This window comes from Plectropomus leopardus, chromosome 4 (genome assembly GCF_008729295.1).
Source record: "Plectropomus leopardus isolate mb chromosome 4, YSFRI_Pleo_2.0, whole genome shotgun sequence".
Classification (NCBI taxonomy): Eukaryota; Metazoa; Chordata; class Actinopteri; order Perciformes; family Serranidae; genus Plectropomus; species Plectropomus leopardus.
This window is the reverse complement of record NC_056466.1, coordinates 14,682,912-14,706,449: the sequence shown is the minus strand read 5'-3', so window position 1 is coordinate 14,706,449 and position 23,538 is coordinate 14,682,912. Positions and strand designations below refer to the sequence as shown.

Here is a 23,538-nt window from a genome sequence, read left to right as displayed (position 1 = left end):
TTTTTTTTCAACATGCTATATTATGTGGTGTTTTTTTTTGGCCATTTTTTTGCAACATTTTATGCTATGGCGTGTCTCTCAGCACGCTATTTTATGCTGTTTTTTGAGGTTTTTCAGCTGTTTTTTGGACATGTCATTTTTTGACATTTTTGCCATACTATAGCCTTGCTTTTTTTTCATTTTTTTTTTCAACATGCTATATTATGGTGTTTTTTTGGCCATTTTTTGCAAATTTTTCTGCTATGGCGTGTGTCAGCACGCTATTTTTTTTATGCTGTTTTGAGGTGTTTTTTTAGCAGTTTTTTTGGGACATGTCATTTTTTGACATTTTTTGCCATACTATAGCCTTGCTTTTTTTTTTTGTCATTTTTTCAACATGCTATATTTTGGTGTTTTTTTGCCGTTTTTTGCAACATTTTAATGCTATGGCGTGTCTCAGCACGCTATTTTTATGCTGTTTTTGAGGTGTTTTTTAGCTGTTTTTTTTGGGACATGTCATTTTTTGACATTTTTGCCATACTATAGCCTTGCTTTTTGGTCATTTTTTTTCAACATGCTATATATGGTGTTTTTTTTGGCCATTTTTTGCAAATTTTATGCTATGGCGTGTCTCAGCACGCTATTTTATGTGTTTTGAGGTGTTTTTTTAGCTGTTTTTTTTGGGACATGTCATTTTTTGACATTTTTGCCATACTATAGCCTTGCTTTTTTGGTCATTTTTTCAACATGCTATATTTATGGTGTTTTTGGCCATTTTTTGCAACATTTTATGCTATGGCGTGTCTCAGCACGCTATTTTATGCTGTTTTGAGGTGTTTTTTTCTGTTTTTTTTGGACATGTCATTTTTTTGACATTTTTGCCATACTATAGCCTTGCTTTTTTGGTCATTTTTTTTTTTTGCATGCTATATTATGGTGTGTTTTTGGCCATTTTTTTGCAACATTTATGCTATGGCGTGTCTCAGCACGCTATTTTTTATGCTGTTTTGAGGTGTTTTTCAGCTGTTTTTTTTTTTGGGACATGTCATTTTTTTGACATTTTTGCCATACTATAGCCTTGCTTTTTTGGTCATTTTTTTTTCAACATGCTATATTTTGGTGTTTTTTTTGCCATTTTTTGCAACATTTTAATGCTATATGGCGTGTCTCAGCACGCTATTTTTTTTATGCTGTTTTTGAGGTGTTTTCAGCTGTTTTTTTTGGACATGTCATTTTTTGAATTTTTTTGACATTTTTTTGCATACTATAGCCTTGCTTTTTTTTTGGTCATTTTTTTTTCAACATGCTATATTATGGTGTTTTTTTTTGCCATTTTTTTTTGCAATTTTAATGCTATGGCGTGTCTCAGCACACTATTTTTATGCTGTTTTGAGGTGTTTTTAGCTGTTTTTTTGGACATGTCATTTTTTTTGACATTTTTTGCCATACTATAGCCTTGCTTTTTTTTTCATTTTTTTTCAACATGCTATATTATGGTGTTTTTTTTTGCCATTTTTTTTTTGCAACATTTTAATGCTATGGCGTGTGTCTCAGCACGCTATTTTATGCTGTTTTGAGGTGTTTTCAGCTGTTTTTTTGGACATGTCATATTTTTGACATTTTTGCCATACTATAGCCTTGCTTTTTTGGTCATTTTTTTCAACATGCTATATTATGTGTTTTTTGGCCATTTTTTTGCAACATTTTATGCTATGGCGTGTCTCAGCACGCTATTTTTATGCTGTTTTTTGAGGTGTTTTTAGCTGTTTTTGGGACATGTCATATTTTTGACATTTTTGCCATACTATAGCCTTGCTTTTTTGGTCATTTTTTTTTTTCACATGCTATATTATGGTGTTTTTTTGCCGTTTTTTTGCAAATTTATGCTATGGCGTGTCTCAGCACACGCTATTTTATGCTGTTTTGAGGTGTTTTTTTCAGCTGTTTTTTGGGGACATGTCATTTTTTGACATTTTTGCCATACTATAGCCTTGCTTTTTTGGTCATTTTTTCAACATGCTATATTTTTGGTGTTTTTTTGGCCATTTTTGCAACATTTTTTTGCTGCTGGCGTGTCTCAGCACACTATTTTTTATGCTGTTTTGAGGTGTTTTTTTTAGCTGTTTTTGGGATGTCATATTTTGACATTTTTGCCATACTATAGCCTTGCTTTTTTGTCCATTTTTTTTTGTTTTTTGCACATACTATAGCCTTGCTTTTTTGGTCATTTTTTCAACATGCTATATTTTTTTGTTTTGAGTGTTTTTCAGCTTTTTTGGGACATGTTTTTTTGCACATTTTTGCCATTTTACTATAGCCTTGCTTTTTTGGTCATATTTTTCAACATGCTATATTATTGTTTTTTTGGCACATTTTTGCAACATTTTATTGCTATGGCGTGTCTCAGCACGCTATTTTATGCTGTTTTGAGTGTTTTTTCAGCTGTTTTTTGGACATGTCATTTTTTGACATTTTTGCCATACTATAGCCTTGCTTTTTTTGGTCATTTTTTCAACATGCTATATTTGTGTTTTTTGGCCGTTTTTTTGCAAATTTTATGCTATGGCGTGTGTCTCAGCACTATTTTATGCTGTTTTTTGGTGTTTTTTAGCTGTTTTTTTGGGACATGTCATTTTTTGACATTTTTTTGCCATACTATAGCCTTGCTTTTTTGGTCATTTTTTCAACATGCTATATTATGGTGTTTTTTTGGCCTTTTTTTTGCAACATTTTATGCTATGGCGTGTCTCAGCACACTATTTTATGCTGTTTTGAGGTGTTTTTTTAGTGTTTTTGGGACATGTCATTTTTGACATTTTTGCCATACTATAGCCTTGCTTTTTTTGGTCATTTTTTTTTCAACATGCTATATTATGGTGTTTTTTGGCCATTTTGCAAACATTTTTATGCTATGGCGTGTCTCTCACGCTATTTTTATGCTGTTTTGAGGTGTTTTTTAGCTGTTTTTTTTGGACATGTCATATTTTGACATTTTTGCCATACTATAGCCTTGCTTTTTTGGTCATTTTTTCAACATGCTATATTTATGGTGTTTTTTTTGGTTTTTTGCAACAATTTTATGCTATGGCGTGTTTCAGCACACTATTTTTATGCTGTTTTGAGGTGTTTTTTAGCTGTTTTTTTGGGACATGTCATTTTTTGACATTTTTGCCATACTATAGCCTTGCTTTTTTTTGGTCATTTTTTTTCAACATGCTATATTATGGTGTTTTTTTGGGCCATTTTTTTGCAACATTTTAATGCTATGGCGTGTCTCTCAGCACGCTATTTTTATTTTTTGAGGTGTTTTCAGCTGTTTTTGGGACATGTCATTTTTTTTTTGACATTTTTGCCATACTATAGCCTTGCTTTTTTGGTCATTTTTTTCAACATGCTATATTTATGTGTTTTTTGGCCATTTTTTGCAAATTTTTTTGCTATGGCGTGTCTCAGCACGCTATTTTATGCTGTTTTGAGGTGTTTTTAGCTGTTTTTGGGACATGTCATTTTTTGACATTTTTGCCATACTATAGCCTTGCTTTTTTTGGTCATTTTTTTCAACATGCTATATTATGGTGTTTTTTGGCCATTTTTTTTGCAACATTTATGCTATGGCGTGTCTCAGCACGCTATTTTATGCTGTTTTTTGGTGTTTTTCAGCTGTTTTTGGGACATGTCATTTTTTGACATTTTTGCCATACTATAGCCTTGCTTTTTTTTTTTGGTCATTTTTTCAACATGCTATATTTATGGTGTTTTTTTTTGGGCATTTTTTTGCAAAATTTTCTATGGCGTGTCTCAGCACGCTATTTTATGCTGTTTTTGAGGTGTTTTTTAGCTGTTTTTTGGACATGTCATTTTTTGACATTTTTTTTTGCCATACTATAGCCTTGCTTTTTTGGTCATTTTTTTCAACATGCTATATTATGGTGTTTTTGGGCCATTTTTTGCAACATTTTAATGCTATGGCGTGTCTCAGCACGCTATTTTATGCTGTTTTTTGTGTTTTTCAGCTGTTTTTTTTGGACATGTCATTTTTTGACATTTTTGCCATACTATAGCCTTGCTTTTTTTTCATTTTTTTTTTCAACATGCTATATTATGGTGTTTTTTGGCATTTTTTGCAAAACATTTATGCTATGGCGTGTCTCAGCACACTATTTTATGCTGTTTTTGAGGTGTTTTCAGCTGTTTTTTGGACATGTCATTTTTTGACATTTTTGCCATACTATAGCCTTGCTTTTTTGGTCATTTTTTTTCAACATGCTATATTATGGTGTTTTTGGCTTTTTTTGCAAATTTTATTGCTATGGCGTGTTCTCAGCACGCTATTTTATGCTGTTTTGAGGTGTTTTTTCAGCTGTTTTTTGGGACATGTCATATTTTGACATTTTTGCCATACTATAGCCTTGCTTTTTTGGTCATTTTTTCAACATGCTATATTATTGTGTTTTTTTTGGCCATTTTTGCAACATTTTTGCTATGGCGTGTCTCAGCAGCACGCTATTTTATGCTGTTTTTTGAGGTTTTTTCAGCTGTTTTTTTGGGACATGTCATTTTTTGACATTTTTGCCATACTATAGCCTTGCTTTTTTGGTCATTTTTTTTCAACATGCTATATTATGGTGTTTTTTTGGCCATTTTTGCAATTTTTTTAATGCTATGGCGTGTCTCAGCACGCTATTTTATGCTGTTTTTGAGGTGTTTTTTTAGCTGTTTTTGGGACATGTCATTTTTTGACATTTTTGCCATACTATAGCCTTGCTTTTTTTTTTCATTTTTTTTCAACATGCTATATTATGGTGTTTTTGGCATTTTTGCAATTTTTTAATGCTATGGCGTGTCTCAGCACGCTATTTTATGCTGTTTTGAGGTGTTTTTTTAGCTGTTTTTTTTGGGACATGTCATATTTTTTGACATTTTTGCCATACTATAGCCTTGCTTTTTTGGTCATTTTTTTCAACATGCTATATTATTATGTGTTTTTTTGGCCATTTTTGCAAAAATTTTGCTATGGCGTGTCTCAGCACGCTATTTTATGCTGTTTTGAGGTGTTTTTTTAGCTGTTTTTTGGGACATGTCATTTTTTGACATTTTTGCCATACTATAGCCTTGCTTTTTTTTCATTTTTTTTTCAACATGCTATATTATGGTGTTTTTGGCCATTTTTTTGCATTTTTATGCTATGGCGTGTCTCAGCACACTATTTTATGCTGTTTTGAGGTGTTTTCAGCTGTTTTTGGACATGTCATTTTTTGACATTTTTGCCATACTATAGCCTTGCTTTTTGGTCATTTTTTTCAACATGCTATATTATTGTGTTTTTTTTGGCCGTTTTTTTGCAAAAATTTTATGCTATGGCGTGTCTCAGCACGCTATTTTATGCTGTTTTTTTGAGGTGTTTTTCAGCTGTTTTTTGGGACATGTCATTTTTTGACATTTTTTGCCATACTATAGCCTTGCTTTTTTTGGTCATTTTTTCAACATGCTATATTTATGTGTTTTTTTTTTTTTTTTTGCAACATTTTTTATGCTATGGCGTGTCTTGGCACGCTATTTTATGCTGTTTTTGAGGTGTTTTTTTTCAGCTGTTTTTGGGACATGTCATTTTTTGACATTTTTTGCCATACTATAGCCTTGCTTTTTTGGTCATTTTTTTCACACATGCTATATTATGGTGTTTTTTTGCATTTTTTGCAACATTTTTAATGCTATGGCGTGTCTCAGCACGCTATTTTTTGCTGTTTTGAGGTGTTTTTTTAGCTGTTTTTTTGGGACATGTCATATTTTGACATTTTTGCCATACTATAGCCTTGCTTTTTTGGTCATTTTTTTCAACATGCTATATTTATGGTGTTTTTGGCCATTTTTTGCAACATTTTAATGCTATGGCATGTCTCAGCACGCTATTTTATGCTGTTTTGAGGTGTTTTTTCTGTTTTTTTGGACATGTCATTTTTTGACATTTTTGCCATACTATAGCCTTGCTTTTTTGGTCATTTTTTCAACATGCTATATTATGGTGTTTTTGGCCATTTTTTTGCAAATTTTAATGCTATGGCGTGTCTCAGCACGCTATTTTTTATGCTGTTTTGAGGTGTTTTTAGCTGTTTTTGGGACATGTCATATTTTGACATTTTTGCCATACTATAGCCTTGCTTTTTTGGTCATTTTTTCAACATGCTATATTATGGTGTTTTTGGCAGTTTTTTGCAACATTGCTAATGCTATGGCGTGTCTTCAGCACGCTATTTTATGCTGTTTTGGTGTTTTTAGCTGTTTTTGGGACATGTCATTTTTTGACATTTTTGCCATACTATAGCCTTGCTTTTTTGGTCATTTTTTCAACATGCTATATTATGTGTTTTTTGCCGTTTTTGCAACATTTTATGCTATGGCGTGTCTTGCACGCTATTTTATGCTGTTTTGAGGTGTTTTTTTCAGCTGTTTTTGGGACATGTCATTTTTTGACATTTTTGCCATACTATAGCCTTGCTTTTTTGGTCATTTTTTTCAACATGCTATATTATGTGTTTTTTGCCGTTTTTGCAAATTTTAATGCTATGGCGTGTTTCTCAGCACGCTATTTTTATGCTGTTTTTTGAGGTGTTTTTAGCTGTTTTTTTGGGACATGTCATATTTTTTGACATTTTTGCCATACTATAGCCTTGCTTTTTTGGTCATTTTTTCAACATGCTATATTATGGTGTTTTTGGCCATTTTTTTGCAACATTTTTTGCTATTGTGTCTCAGCACGCTATTTTATGCTGTTTTGAGGTGTTTTCAGCTGTTTTTGGGACATGTCATTTTTTGACATTTTTGCCATACTATAGCCTTGCTTTTTTGGTCATTTTTTTCAAACATGCTATATTTATGGTGTTTTTGGCCATTTTTTGCACAACATTTAATGCTATGGCATGCTTTCAGCACACTATTTTATGCTGTTTTTGAGGTGTTTTCAGCTGTTTTTGGGACATGTCATTTTTTGACATTTTTGCCATACTATAGCCTTGCTTTTTTTGGTCATTTTTTCAACATGCTATATTATGGTTTTTTTGGCCATTTTTGCAAAAACATTTTGCTATGGCGTGTCTCAGCACGCTATTTTATGCTGTTTTGAGGTGTTTTTTAGCTGTTTTTTGGGACATGTCAATTTTTTGACATTTTTGCCATACTATAGCCTTGCTTTTTTGGTCATTTTTTCAACATGCTATATTATGGTGTTTTTTGCAATTTTATTATGCTATGGCGTTTGTCAGCACGCTATTTTATGCTGTTTTGAGGTGTTTTCAGCTGTTTTTGGGAACATGTCATTTTTTGACATTTTTGCCATACTATAGCCTTGCATTTTTGGTCATTTTTTTCAACATGCTATATTATGGCAATTTGGCCTATTTTTGCAAAAATTTTAAATTTTGACCCCTAAAAATGGCGTGTTTCAAACACATTATTTAACTGTATGTTTTATAGTGTTTTCAGCTGTTTTTGGGACATGTCATTTTTTGACATTTTTGCCATACTATAGCATTGCCTTATTTTGGAAAAAAGTCAATTTTTGACATGCTCCTAAAAATGGCTAAAAACCACTTTTTGGCTGTTTTGGTCAAAATTCATGCTATACCATGTTTTGTGGAAATAAAGGCCAAAAAAAGGCCAAAAACCTCATTTTTTGCATGTCAAAAAAATGGCATTTTTGCCATAGTATAGTATGGCGAAAAAAGTCAAATTTTTGACCCCTGAAAAATGCTGCTAAAAAATGGCACTAGAATAACTTGTAGAGTTTTGAATCATGTATAACAATGCAAAGTGCCAAAATTAAATAAAGGCAAAAAAGGTCCAAAAAAAACCTTTTAAGCCATTTTTTAGCATGTCAAAAAAAATGGCCAAAAGGCAATAGTATAGTATGGCGAAAAAAGTCAAATTTTTTGACCCCTCCTAAAAAATGGCTGTTTTTGAAAAACACTTGAATAATTTATTTGAGACGTTCAATGTAATTAAAAAAAGTGGAAAAAAGTGTTTGAAAAAATGCCAAAAACCTCATAATTTAGCATGTCAAAAAAAAATGGCCAAAAAGGCAATAGTATAGTATGTAAAAAAGTCAAATTTTGCCAAAAATGGCTTTTTGTACAAAAACCTAAGGCTTTAAAACAAATTTTGACCCCTTTTGACTTTTTTTGGTCTTTAGTTGCACGTGGTATAGAATGGAAAAAGTTTTTTTGCAAGGCCAAAAAAGTTTTAAAAACATTTTGGAATAAAGTCAAAAAAGGTTGAAAAAAACTCATTTTTTAGCATGTCAAAAAAATGGCCAAGAAAGCAATAGTATAGTATGTCGAAAAAAAAGTCAAATTTTGACCCCTCCTAAAAATGGCTGAAAAAAACTTAGAATAGCTTGTAGAGACGCGCGTAGCATATACAAAGTGGGAATAAAAGGCCAAAAAAAGGCCAAAAAAACTCATAATTTACATGTCAAAAAAATGGCCAAAAAGGCAATAGTATAGTATGCGAAAAAAGTCAAATTTTGACCCCTCCTAAAAATGGCTGAAAACCACTTAGAATACTTTTAGAGACGCGTGTCTTATAGTATACAAAGTGGGAATAAAGGCCAAAAAAAGTTCGCCAAAAAACCATCATAATTTAGCATGTCAAAAAAAATGGCAAAAAAGGCAATAGTATAGTATGGCGAAAAAAGTCAAATTTTGACCCCTCCTAAAAATGGCTAAAAACCACAGGCTTGGCACTTAGAATAACTTGTAGAGCGTCATAGTGGTACAAAGTGGGAATAAAGGCCAAAAAAAGTCCAAAAAAAACTCAAAAAAATGGCCAAGAAGGCAATAGTATAGTATGGCGAAAAAAGTCAAATTTTGACCCCTCCTAAAAATGGCTGAAAACCACTTAGAATAACTTGTAGAGACGCGTCATAGTATACAAAGTGGGAATAAAGGCCAAAAAAGGCAAAAAAAACCTCATAATTTAGCATGTCAAAAAAAAATGGCCAAGAAGGGCAATAGTATAGTATGTCGAAAAAAGTCAAAATTTTGACCCCTCCTAAAAATGGCTGAAAACCACTTAGAATAACTTGTAGAGACGCGTTATAGTATACAAAGTGGGAAATAAAGGCCAAAAAAAGGCCAAAAAAACTCATAATTTTAGCATGTCCAAAAAAATGGCCAAAAGGCAATAGTATAGTATGTCGAAAAAAAGTCAAATTTTGACCCCTCCTAAAAATGGCTGAAAACCACTTAGAATAACTTGTAGAGACGCGTTATAGTATACAAAGTGGGAAATAAAGGCCAAAAAAGGCCAAAAACCTCATAATTTTTAGCATGTCCAAAAAAAATGGCCAAGAAAAAGGCAATAGTATAGTATGTCGAAAAAAGTCAAATTTTGACCCCTCCTAAAAAAATGGCTGAAAAACCACTTAGAATAGCTTGTAGAGACACGTGTCATAGTATACAAAGTGGGAATAAAGGCCAAAAAAAAGGCAAAAAAACTCATAATTTTAGCATGTCAAAAAAATGGCCAAAAAGGCAATAGTATAGTATGGCGAAAAAAGTCAAATTTTGACCCTCCTAAAAAAATGGCTGAAAAACACTTAGAATAACTTGTAGAGACGCGTTATATAGTACAAAGTGGGAATAAAGGCCAAAAAAAGGCCAAAAAAACCTCATAATTTAGCATGTCCAAAAAAAATGGCCAAAAAGGCAATAGTATAGTATGGCGAAAAAAGTCAAATTTTGACCCCTCCTAAAAATGGCTGAAAACCACTTAGAATAACTTAGAGACGCGTCATAGTATACAAAGTGGGAAAAAAGCCAAAAAAGGCCAAAAAAACCTCATAATTTAGCATGTCCAAAAAAAAATGGCCAAAAGGCAATAGTATAGTATGTCGAAAAAAGTCAAATTTTGACCCCTCCTAAAAATGGCTGAAAACCACTTAGAATAACTTGTAGAGACGCGTATATATACAAAGTGGGAATAAAGGCCAAAAAAAAGGCCAAAAACCTCATAATTTAGCATGTCCAAAAAAAATGGCCAAAAAGGCAATAGTATAGTATGGCGAAAAAAGTCAAATTTTGACCCCTCCTAAAAATGGCTGAAAACCACTTAGAATAGCTTGTAGAGACGCGTTATAGTATACAAAGTGGGAATAAAGGCCAAAAAAGGCCAAAAAAACCTCATAATTTAGCATGTCAAAAAAAAATGGCCAAGAAGGCAATAGTATAGTATGGCGAAAAAAGTCAAATTTTGACCCCTCCTAAAAATGGCTGAAAACACTTAGAATAACTTGTAGAGACGCGTTATAGTATACAAAAAGTGGGAAATAAAGGCCAAAAAAAAAGGCCAAAAAACCTCATAATTTTAGCATGTCCAAAAAAATGGCCAAAAAGGCAATAGTATAGTATGGCGAAAAAAGTCAAATTTTGACCCCTCCTAAAAATGGCTGAAAAACACTTAGAATAACTTGTAGAGACGCGTTATAGTATACAAAAGTGGGAATAAAGGCCAAAAAAAAGGCAAAAACCTCATAATTTTTAGCATGTCAAAAAAATGGCCAAAAGGCAATAGTATAGTATGGCGAAAAAAGTCAAATTTTGACCCCTCCTAAAAATGGCTGAAAACAACTTAGAATAACTTGTAGAGACGCGTTATAGTATACAAAAAGTGGGAAATAAAGGCCAAAAAAAAAAGCCAAAAACCTCATAATTTTAGCATGTCCAAAAAAAAAAAAAGGCCAAAAGGCAATAGTATAGTATGGCGAAAAAAGTCAAATTTTGATGACCCTCCTAAAAATGGCTGAAAACAACACTTAGAATAACTTGTAGAGACGCGTTATATATAGTATACAAAGTGGGAATAAAGGCCAAAAAAAAGGCAAAAAACCTCATAATTTAGCATGTCAAAAAAAATGGCCAAGAAGGCAATAGTATAGTATGTCGAAAAAAGTCAAATTTTGACCCCTCCTAAAAATGGCTGAAAAACACTTAGAATAACTTGTAGAGACGCGTTATAGTATACAAAGTGGGAAATAAAGGCCAAAAAAAAAAAAAGGCCAAAAAACCTCATAATTTTAGCATGTCAAAAAAAATGGCCAAGAAGGCAATAGTATAGTATGTCGAAAAAAGTCAAATTTTGACCCCTCCTAAAAATGGCTGAAAACCACTTAGAATAGCTTGTAGAGACGCGTATAGTATACAAAGTGGGAATAAAGGCCAAAAAAAGCCAAAAAAACCTCATAATTTAGCATGTCAAAAAAAATGGCCAAAAGGCAATAGTATAGTATGGCGAAAAAAGTCAAATTTTGACCCCTCCTAAAAATGGCTGAAAAAAACCACTTAGAATAACTTGTAGAGACGCGTTTATAGTATACAAAGTGGGAATAAAGGCCAAAAAAAGGCCAAAAACCTCATAATTTAGCATGTCAAAAAATGGCCAAAAAGGCAATAGTATAGTATGGCGAAAAAAGTCAAATTTTGACCCTCCTAAAAATGGCTGAAAACCACTTAGAATAGCTTGTAGAGACGCGTTATAGTATACAAAGTGGGAATAAAGGCCAAAAAAAGGCAAAAAAAACCTCATAATTTTTAGCATGTCAAAAAAAAAATGGCCAAGAAAGGCAATAGTATAGTATGGCGAAAAAAAGTCAAATTTTGACCCTCCTAAAAATGGCTGAAAACCACTTAGAATAACTTGTAGAGACGCGCGTCATAGTATACAAAGTGGAAATAAAGGCCAAAAAAGGCCAAAAAAAACTCATAATTTAGCATGTCAAAAAAAATGGCCAAGAAGGCAATAGTATAGTATGGCGAAAAAAGTCAAATTTTGACCCCTCCTAAAAATGGCTGAAAAAACACACTTAGAATAACTTGTAGAGACGCGTTATAGTATACAAAAGTGGAAATAAAGGCCAAAAAAGGCCAAAAAAACTCATAATTTTAGCATGTCAAAAAAAAATGGCCAAAAAGGCAATAGTATAGTATGTCGAAAAAAGTCAAAAAAGTCAAATTTTGACCCTCTCCTAAAAATGGCTGAAAAACACTTAGAATAGCTTGTAGAGACGCGTTATAGTATACAAAAGTGGGAATAAAGGCCAAAAAAGGCCAAAGGCCAAAAAACCTCATAATTTTAGCATGTCAAAAAAAATGGCCAAGAAGGCAATAGTATAGTATGTCGAAAAAAAAAGTCAAATTTTGACCCCTCCTAAAAATGGCTGAAAAACCACTTAGAATAACTTGTAGAGACGCGTTATAGTATACAAAGTGGGAATAAAGGCCAAAAAAAGGCCAAAAAACCTCATAAATTAGCATGTCCAAAAAAATGGCCAAGAAGGCAATAGTATAGTATGGCGAAAAAAGTCAAATTTTGACCCCTCCTAAAAATGGCTGAAAAACCACTTAGAATAACTTGTAGAGACGCGTTATAGTATACAAAGTGGGAATAAAGGCCAAAAAAAGGCAAAAAAAAACCTCATAATTTTTAGCATGTCAAAAAAAAAATGGCCAAAAAGGCAATAGTATAGTATGTCGAAAAAAAGTCAAATTTTGACCCCTCCTAAAAATGGCTGAAAACCACTTAGAATAGCTTGTAGAGACGCGTTATAGCATACACAAAGTGGAAATAAAGGCCAAAAAAAGGCCAAAAAAACTCATAATTTTAGCATGTCAAAAAAAAATGGCCAAGAAGGCAATAGTATAGTATGGCGAAAAAAGTCAAATTTTGACCCCTCCTAAAAATGGCTGAAAACCACTTAGAATAACTTGTAGAGACGCGTTATATAGTATACAAAGTGGGAAATAAAGGCCAAAAAAGGCCAAAAAAAACTCATAATTTTAGCATGTCAAAAAAAAATGGCCAAGAAGGCAATAGTATAGTATGGCGAAAAAAGTCAAATTTTGACCCCTCCTAAAAATGGCTGAAAACCACTTAGAATAGCTTGTAGAGACGCGTTATAGTATACAAAGTGGAATAAAGGCCAAAAAAAGGCCAAAAAAACCTCATAATTTAGCATGTCAAAAAAAAAAAATGGCCAAAAAGGCAATAGTATAGTATGTCGAAAAAAGTCAAATTTTGACCCCTCCTAAAAATGGCTGAAAAAACTTTAGAATAGCTTGTAGAGACGCGTTATAGTATACAAAGTGGGAATAAAGGCCAAAAAAAAGGCCAAAAACCTCATAATTTTAGCATGTCCAAAAAAAAATGGCCAAAAAGGCAATAGTATAGTATGTATGCGAAAAAAGTCAAAAATTTTGACCCCTCCTAAAAATGGCTGAAAACCACTTAGAATAGCTTGTAGAGACGCGTTATATAGTATACAAAAGTGGGAATAAAGGCCAAAAAAAAAAAGCCAAAAAAAACCTCATAATTTTAGCATGTCAAAAAAAATGGCCAAAAGGCAATAGTATAGTATGGCGAAAAAAGTCAAATTTTGACCCCTCCTAAAAATGGCTGAAAACCACTTAGAATAGCTTTGTAGAGACGCGTTATAGTAGTATACAAAGTGGGAATAAAGGCCAAAAAAAAAGCCAAAAAAAACCTCATAATTTTAGCATGTCAAAAAAAATGGCCAAAAAGGCAATAGTATAGTATGGCGAAAAAAGTCAAATTTTGACCCCTCCTAAAAATGGCTGAAAACCACTTAGAATAGCTGTAGAGACGCGTTATTAGTATACAAAAGTGGGAAATAAAGTCAAAAAAGGCCAAAAAAAAAAATAATTTAGCATGTCAAAAAAAAATGGCCAAGAAAGGCAATAGTATAGTATGGCGAAAAAAGTCAAATTTTGACCCCTCCTAAAAATGGCTGAAAAACACTTAGAATAACTTGTAGAGACGCGTTATAGTATATAAAAGTGGGAAATAAAGGCCAAAAAAAGCCAAAAAAAAACCTCATAATTTAGCATGTCAAAAAAAATGGCCAAAAAGGCAATAGTATAGTATGGCGAAAAAAAGTCAAATTTTGACCCCTCCTAAAAATGGCTGAAAACCACTTAATAATAACTTGTAGAGACGCGTTATAGTATACAAAGTGGAATAAAGGCCAAAAAAAAAGGCCAAAAAAAACCTCATAATTTAGCATGTCAAAAAAAAAATGGCCAAAAAGGCAATAGTATAGTATGTCGCGAAAAAAGTCAAATTTTGACCCCTCCTAAAAATGGCTGAAAACACTTAGAATAACTTGTAGAGACGCGTTATAGTATATACAAAAGTGGGAATAAAGGCCAAAAAAAAAAGGCCAAAAAAACCTCATAAATTTAGCATGTCCAAAAAAAAAAAAATGGCCAAAAAAGGCAATAGTATAGTATGGCGAAAAAAGTCAAATTTTGACCCCTCCTAAAAATGGCTGAAAAAAACCACTTAGAATAACTTGTAGAGACGCGTTATAGTATACAAAGTGGGAAATAAAGGCCAAAAAAAAGGCCAAAAAAAAAAACATAAAAATTAGCATGTCAAAAAAAAAAATGGCCAAAAAGGCAATAGTATAGTATGGCGAAAAAAGTCAAATTTTGACCCCTCCCTAAAAATGGCTGAAAACCACTTAGAATAACTTGTAGAGACGCGTTATAGTATACAAAGTGGGAAATAAAGGCCAAAAAAAAAGGCCAAAAAAACTCATAATTTTAGCATGTCAAAAAAAATGGCCAAAAGAAGGCAATAGTATAGTATGGCGAAAAAAGTCAAATTTTGACCCCTCCTAAAAATGGCTGAAAACCACTTAGAATAACTTGTAGAGAGACGCGTTATAGTATACAAAGTGGGAATAAAGGCCAAAAAAAAGGCCAAAAAAACCTCATAATTTAGCATGTCAAAAAAAATGGCCAAAAAGGCAATAGTATAGTATGTCGAAAAAAGTCAAATTTTGACCCCTCCTAAAAATGGCTGAAAAAACACTTAGAATAACTTGTAGAGAGACGCGTATATAGTATACAAAGTGGTGGAAAAAGGCCAAAAAAGGCCAAAAACCTCATAAATTAGCATGTCAAAAAAAAAAAAAATGGCCAAGAAGGCAATAGTATAGTATGGCGAAAAAAGTCAAATTTTGACCCCTCCTAAAAATGGCTGAAAAAACACTTAGAATAACTTGTAGAGACGCGTTATAGTATACAAAAAGTGGAAATAAAGGCCAAAAAAAAGGCCAAAAAAAAAAACTCATAATTTTAGCATGTCAAAAAAAATGGCCAAAAGGCAATAGTATAGTATGGCGAAAAAAGTCAAATTTTGACCCCTCCTAAAAATGGCTGAAAACCACTTAGAATAACTTGTAGAGACGCGTTATAGTATACAAAGTGGGAATAAAGGCCAAAAAAAAGCCAAAAAAAAAAACCTCATAATTTAGCATGTCAAAAAAAAAAATGGCCAAAAAAGGCAATAGTATAGTATGGCGAAAAAAGTCAAATTTTGACCCCTCCTAAAAATGGCTGAAAACCACTTAGAATAGCTTGTAGAGACGCGTTATAGTATACAAAGTGGGAATAAAGGCCAAAAAAAAAAAGGCCAAAAAAAAAAATAATTTTAGCATGTCAAAAAAAATGGCCAAAAAGGCAATAGTATAGTATGGCGAAAAAAAAAGTCAAATTTTGACCCCTCCTAAAAATGGCTGAAAACAACTTAGAATAACTTGTAGAGACGCGTTATATAGTACAAAAGTGGGAATAAAGGCCAAAAAAAAAAAAAAAAAAAAAATAATAATTTAGCATGTCAAAAAAAAATGGCCAAGAAGGCAATAGTATAGTATGGCGAAAAAAGTCAAAATTTTTGACCCCTCCTAAAAATGGCTGAAAACACTTAGAATAACTTGTAGAGACGCGTTATTTTAGTATACATACAAAGTGGAAATAAAGGCCAAAAAAAGGCCAAAAAAAATCATAAAATTTAGCATGTCCAAAAAAATGGCCAAAAAGGCAATAGTATAGTATGGCGAAAAAAGTCAAATTTTGACCCCTCCTAAAAATGGCTGAAAACACTTAGAATAGCTTGTAGAGACGCGTTATAGTATACAAAAGTGGGAATAAAGGCCAAAAAAGGCCAAAAAAAAAACCATCATAATTTAGCATGTCAAAAAAAAATGGCCAAAAAAGGCAATAGTATAGTATGGCGAAAAAAGTCAAATTTTGACCCCTCCTAAAAATGGCTGAAAAACCACTTAGAATAACTTGTAGAGACGCGTTATAGTATACAAAGTGGAAATAAAGGCCAAAAAAAGGCCAAAAAAAACTCATAATTTAGCATGTCATGTCAAAAAAATGGCCAAAAAGGCAATAGTATAGTATGGCGAAAAAAAGTCAAATTTTGACCCCTCCTAAAAATGGCTGAAAAAAACTTAGAATAGCTTGTAGAGAGACGCGTTATAGTATACAAAAGTGGGAATAAAGGCCAAAAAAAAGGCCAAAAAAACTCATAATTTTTAGCATGTCCAAAAAAATGGCCAAAAAGGCAATAGTATAGTATGGCGAAAAAAGTCAAATTTTGACCCCTCCTAAAAATGGCTGAAAACCACTTAGAATAACTTGTAGAGACGCGTTATAGTATACAAAAGTGGGAATAAAGGCCAAAAAAAAAGGCCAAAAAAAAACTCATAATTTAGCATGTCCAAAAAAAATGGCCAAAAAAAGGCAATAGTATAGTATGGCGAAAAAAAGTCAAATTTTGACCCCTCCTAAAAATGGCTGAAAACCACTTAGAATAGCTTGTAGAGACGCGTCATAGTATACAAAAAGGGGAATAAAGGCCAAAAAAAAAGGCCAAAAAACCTCATAATTTAGCATGTCCAAAAAAAAAATGGCCAAAAAGGCAATAGTATAGTATGGCGAAAAAAGTCAAATTTTTTGACCCCTCCTAAAAATGGCTGAAAACACTTAGAATAGCTTGTAGAGACGCGTTATATATACAAAGTGGGAATAAAGGCCAAAAAAAAAGCCAAAAAAAAACTCATAATTTTAGCATGTCAAAAAAAATGGCCAAAAGAAGGCAATAGTATAGTATGGCGAAAAAAGTCAAATTTTGACCCCTCCTAAAAATGGCTGAAAAAACCACTTAGAATAATAACTTAGAGAGACGCGTTATAGTATACAAAGTGGGAATAAAGGCCAAAAAAAAAGCCAAAAAAAATCATTTTAGCATGTCAAAAAAAAATGGCCAAAAAAGGCAATAGTATAGTATGGCGAAAAAAGTCAAATTTTGACCCCTCCTAAAAATGGCTGAAAACCACTTAGAATAGCTTGTAGAGACGCGTTATAGTATACAAAGTGGGAATAAAGGCCAAAAAAAGGCCAAAAAAAACCTCATAAATTTAGCATGTCAAAAAAATGGCCAAGAAGGCAATAGTATAGTATGGCGAAAAAAGTCAAATTTTGACCCCTCCTAAAAATGGCTGAAAACACTTAGAATAACTTGTAGAGACGCGTTATATAGTATACAAAAGTGGGAATAAAGGCCAAAAAAGGCCAAAAAACCTCATAATTTAGCATGTCCAAAAAAATGGCCAAAAAGGCAATAGTATAGTATGGCGAAAAAAGTCAAATTTTGACCCCTCCTAAAAATGGCTGAAAACACACTTAGAATAGCTTGTAGAGACGCGTCATAGTATACAAAAAGTGGAATAAAGGCCAAAAAAGGCCAAAAAAAACTCATAATTTAGCATGTCAAAAAAAAAATGGCCAAAAAAGGCAATAGTATAGTATGGCGAAAAAAGTCAAATTTTGACCCCTCCTAAAAATGGCTGAAAAACCACTTAGAATAGCTTGTAGAGACGTGTTATAGTATACAAAGTGGAAATAAGGCCAAAAAAAAAAGGCCAAAAAAACCTCATAAAATTTTGCATGTCAAAAAAAAATGGCCAAAAAGGCTATAGTATAGTATGGCGAAAAAAGTCAAATTTTGACCCCTCCTAAAAATGGCTGAAAACCACTTAGAATAACTTGTAGAGACGCGTTATAGTATACAACAAAAGTGGGAATAAAGGCCAAAAAAAGGCCAAAAAAACTCATAATTTAGCATGTCAAAAAAATGGCCAAAAAGGCAATAGTATAGTATGTCGAAAAAAAGTCAAAAATTTGACCCCTCCTAAAAATGGCTGAAAAACACATAGAATAACTTGTAGAGAGCGTCATAGTATACAAAGTGGGAATAAAGGCCAAAAAAAGGCCAAAAAACCTCATAATTTTAGCATGTCAAAAAAAAAATGGCCAAGAAGGCAATAGTATAGTATGGCGAAAAAAGTCAAATTTTGACCCCTCCTAAAAATGGCTGAAAACCACTTAGAATAGCTTGTAGAGACGCGTCATAGTATACAAAGTGGGAATAAAGGCCAAAAAAAGGGCCAAAAAAAACCTCATAATTTTTACATGTCAAAAAAAATGGGCCAAAAAGCAAATAGTATAGTATGGCGAAAAAAGTCAAATTTTGACCCCTCCTAAAAATGGCTGAAAACCACTTAGAATAACTTGTAGAGACGCGTTATAGTATACAAAAAGTGGGAATAAAGGCCAAAAAAAGGCAAAAAAAAACTCATAATTTAGCATGTCAAAAAAAAAATGGCCAAAAAGGCAATAGTATAGTATGGCGAAAAAAGTCAAATTTTGACCCCTCCTAAAAATGGCTGAAAACCACTTAGAATAACTTGTAGAGACGCGTATAGTATACAAAGTGGGAAATAAAGGCCAAAAAAAAGGCCAAAAAAACCTCATAATTTAGCATGTCCAAAAAAAAATGGCCAAGAAGGCAATAGTATAGTATGGCGAAAAAAGTCAAATTTTGACCCCTCCTAAAAATGGCTGAAAAACACTTAGAATAACTTGTAGAGACGCGTCATAGTATACAAAGTGGAAATAAAGGCCAAAAAAAAGGCCAAAAACCTCATAATTTTAGCATGTCCAAAAAAATGGCCAAGAAGGCAATAGTATAGTATGGCGAAAAAAGTCAAATTTTGACCCCTCCTAAAAATGGCTGAAAACACACTTAGAATAACTTGTAGAGACGCGTCATATAGTATACAAAGTGGAATAAAGGCCAAAAAAAAGGCCAAAAAAAACTCATAATTTAGCATGTCAAAAAAAAAATGGCCAAAAAGGCAATAGTATAGTATGGCGAAAAAAAAAGTCAAATTTTGACCCCTCCTAAAAATGGCTGAAAACCACTTAGAATAACTTGTAGAGATGCATATAGTATACAAAGTGGAAATAAAGTCAAAAAAGGCCAAAAAACCTCATAATTTAGCATGTCAAAAAAAAATGGCCAAAAAGGCAATAGTATAGTATGGCGAAAAAAGTCAAATTTTGACCCCTCCTAAAAATGGCTGAAAACCACACTAGAATAACTTGTAGAGACGCGTCATAGTATACAAAGTGGGAATAAAGGCAAAAAAAGGCCAAAAAACCTCATAATTTAGCATGTCAAAAAAATGGCCAAAAAGGGCAATAGTATAGTATGGCGAAAAAAGTCAAATTTTGACCCCTCCTAAAAATGGCTGAAAACACTAGAATAGCTTGTAGAGAGACGCGTTTGTCATATTTATATTGTACAAAGTGGGAAAAAAGGCCAAAAAAGGCCAAAAAAAATTCATCATAATTTAGCATGTCAAAAAAATGGCCAAAAAGGCAATAGTATAGTATGTCGAAAAAAAAAAAATTTGACCCCTCCTAAAAATGGCTGAAAATCCATCCATTAGAATAGCTTTATCCGGGGTCGGGTCGTGGGGGCAGCAAAGCCTAAAAAAGGCCAAAAAACAGGGAAAAAGAAATTCCCTCTCCCCGGCCACTTCGTCCAGCTCTTCCCGGGGGAAAAGTCCCGAGGCGTTCCCAGGCCAGCTGTGAGACGTAGTCTCTCCAGCGTGTCCTGGGTCTTCCCCGGGGCCTCTGCTTGTGTAGACTACCGGTGGGACGTGCCCTGAACACCTCACCAGGGAGGCGTCCTGGAGGCATCCTAATTAGATGCCCGAGCCACCTCATCTGGCTCTTCTCAATGCGGAGGAGCAGCGGCTCTACTCCGAGCTCCTCCCGGATGACCGAGCTTCTCACCCTATCTCTAAGGGAGAGCCCAGCCACCCTACGGAGGAAAAAAGTCATTTCGGCCGCTTGTACCCGCGAAAACCACTTGTTCTTTCGGTCACTACCCAAAGCTCATGACCATAGGTGAGGGTAGGAACGAAGATCGACTGGTAAATCGAGAGCTTTGCCTTTCGGCTCAGCTCCCTCTTCACCAAACAGACCGGTGCAGAGTCCGCATTACTGCAGACGCTGCACCGATCCGCCTGTCGATCTCCCGTTCCATCCTTCCCTCACTCGTGAACAAGACCCCGAGGTACTTAAACTCCTCCACTTGGGGCAGGACTTCATCCCCGATCCGGAGGGGGCACGCCACCCTTTTCCGGCTGAGAACCATGGTCTCGGATTTGGAGGTGCTGATTCTCATTCCAGCCGCTTCACACTCGGCTGCGAACCGATCCAGTGAGAGCTGAAGGTCGTGGCCCGATGAAGCCAACAGGACCACATCATCTCTGCAAAGAGCAGAGACCTAATCCTGAGGTCACCAAACCGGACCCCCTCAACACCCTGGCTGCGCCTAAAATTCTGTCCATAAAAGTTATGAACAGAATCGGCGACAAAGGGCAGCCCTGGCGGAGTCCAACCCTCACCGGAAAAAGTTCGACTTACTGCCGGCAATGCGGACCAAGCTCCGGCAAAGGCCAAAAAAGGCATACAAACCTCATAATTTTAACAACAGCCCGTATCAAGGAGTCCGAAACCCCATATTCCCGGAGAACCCCCCACAGGACTCCCCGAGGGACACGGTCGAATGCCTTCTCCAAGTCCACAAAGCACATGTGGACTGGTTGGGCAAACTCCCAAGCACCCTCAAGGATCCTGCCAAGGGTCCAGAGCTGGTCCACAGTTCCACGACCGGGGCGAAAAAACCGCATTGCTCCTCCTGAATCCGGGGTTCGAAAACCCTCATCTCCAGTACCCCCTGAATAGACCTTACCAGGGAAAAGGCTGAGGAGTGTGATCCCCCTATAGTTGGAAAACACACCTCCGGTCCCCCTTCTTAAAAAGAGGGACCACCACCCCAGTCTGCCCAGTCCAGGGCACTGCCCCCGATGTCCACGCAATGTTGCAGAGTCGTGTCAACCACGACAGCCCCACAACATCCAGGGCCTTGGAAACTCTGGGCACCTCATCCACCCCCGGGGCCCTGCCACCGAGGAGCTTTTTGACCACCTCGGTAACCTCAGCCCCAGAGATAGAGGCCAAAAAACCCCCGGTCCCCCAGGCCCTGCTTCCCCAACGGAAGGCGTGTCGGTGGGATTGAGGAGGTCTTCGAAGTATTCCTTCCACCGATCCACAACGTCCCGAGTCGAGGTCAGCAGCGCCCCGTCGCCACCATACACAGTGTTGACGGAGTACTGTTTCCCCCTCCTGAGACGCCGGATGGTGGTCCAGAACCTCTTCGAAGCCGTCCGGAAAGTCGTTTTCCATGGCCTCACCGAACTCCTCCCATGCCCGGGTTTTCGCCTCGGCGACCGCCGCCGCCGCACTCCGCTTGGCCTGTCGGTACCTGTCTGCTGCCTCCGGAGTCCCACAGGCCAAGAAGGCCCGATAGGACTCCTTCTTCAGCTTGACGGCACCCCTTACCGCCGGTGTCCACCAGGGGTTTGGGTGTTGCCGCCCCGACAGGCACCAACCACCTTACGGCCACAGCACTGGTCGGCCGCCTCAAAAAATGGAGGCACGGAACACGGCCCACTCGGACTCAATGTCCCCCAGCCTCCCCCGGGACATGGTCGAAGCTCTTCCGGAGGTGGGAGTTGAAGTTGAAGCTCCTTCTGACGGGAGACTCTGCCAGACGTTCCCAGCAGACCCTCACAATGCGTTTGGGTCTGCCAGGTCTGACCGGCGTCCTCCCCCACCATCGGAGCCAACTCACCACCAGGTGGTGATCGGTTGACAGCTCCGCCCCTCTCTTCACCCGAGTGTCCAAGACATACGGCCGCAAGTCCAACGATACGACTACAAAGTCGATCATTGAACTGCGGCCTAGGGTGTCCTGATGCCAAGTGCGCATATGGACACCCTTATGCTTGAACATGGTGTTCGTTATGGACAATCTGTGGCGAAACACAGAAGTCCAATAACAAAACACCACTCGGGTTCAGATCGGGGGGGCCATCCAATTCCTCCCGATCCTAAAACGCCCCTCCAGGTCTCACTGTCGTTGCCAACGTGAGCGTTGAAGTCCCCCAGCAGAACGAGGGAATCCCCAGAAGGAGCACTCTCCAGCACCCCCTCTAAGGACTCCAAAAAAAATGGATACTCTGAACTGCTGTTTGGACCATAGGCACAAAAACAGTCAGGATCCGTCCCCCCTAAAAAGGCGGAGGGAGGCTACCCTCTCATTCACCGGCGTAAAAAACTCCAACGTACAGGCACCGAGCCGGGGGGCAATAAGTATTGCCACCTGCCCGGCGCCTCTCACCAGTGGCAACTCCAGAGTGGAAGAGAGTCCATCCCCTCTCAAGAAGACTGGTTCCGGAGCCCAAGCCATGCGTCGAGGTGAGGCCGACTATATCTAGTGGAAATCTCAACCTCGCGCACCAGCTCAAAAAACCTTCCCCACCAGAGAGGTGACATTCCAAAAAAATGGCAAAAGCAATAGCTAGCAATAGTATAGTATGGCGAAAAAAAAGTCAAAAATTTTGACCCCTCCTAAAAATGGCTGAAAACCACATTGAGAATAGCTTGTATTGTAGAGATCGCATTATAGTATACAAAAAGTGGGAATAAAGGCTAAAAAAAGGCAAAAAAACTCATAAATTTACAAATGTCAAAAAAAATGGCCAAAAGGCAATAGTATGGCGAGTATGTCGAAAAAAAACAACTTCAAATTTTGATACAAAGTGGGAAAAAGGCCAAAAAAAGTTAAAAAATTTAGCAATCTGCTGATGGGCAATATGGCAAAAATCTGTAGGTCAAATAATTCCCAAGAAGGGCAAAAATCTGTATTAAAAGAAAGTATTAAAGTGAAATAAACATTGTGTTTCCAGGAAATTTCTGTCATTATCAACATAAAACAAAGAATTGAAACATTGAATTGCACAATTAATAGCAGGGTATTTATATGGCATTATCACCATAACATTTGAACTCTCAGATAAGTTGAAACTAAAGTTTGGATTGACCTAAAACACAGAATACCTTCAATTAAAGGGTGGTGCAGAAATCGTGGCGGTCAGTTGCAATTATCGCTGCCTGTCGCTTTCCAGTAGCTTTTTGAACAAGTTGTCCACCCAGGTTGAGATCCTCGCATGTCCTAGATGCCATTTCTGGTGCAGAACCTTTTCCAACACTCCATGTCTGTATAAAAATGGCCTTTGCCTCCTGGGTATGTCAAAATAATGGTCAAAAAAATCCATAATATAGCATGTCAACAAAACAGCCAAAAACAACATAGAATAGCGTGTTTAGACCTGTCATAGTATAGCGCGTCGAAATAATCCCCCAAAACGTTATAATATAGCATGTCGAAAAAACGACCCACAGCAACATAGTATAATATGTCGAAAAATGTCAAAAT

At 35.9% G+C, this 23,538-nt stretch overlaps 1 protein-coding gene across 1 annotated transcript in view; it reads left to right on the top strand.

Moving 5' to 3' along the window:
* Window positions 1-23,538, top strand: part of tbc1d9 (TBC1 domain family, member 9 (with GRAM domain)) — a 63,357-nt gene that overhangs the window by 28,654 nt on the left and 11,165 nt on the right. The gene's annotated exons all lie outside the window — the stretch shown is intronic.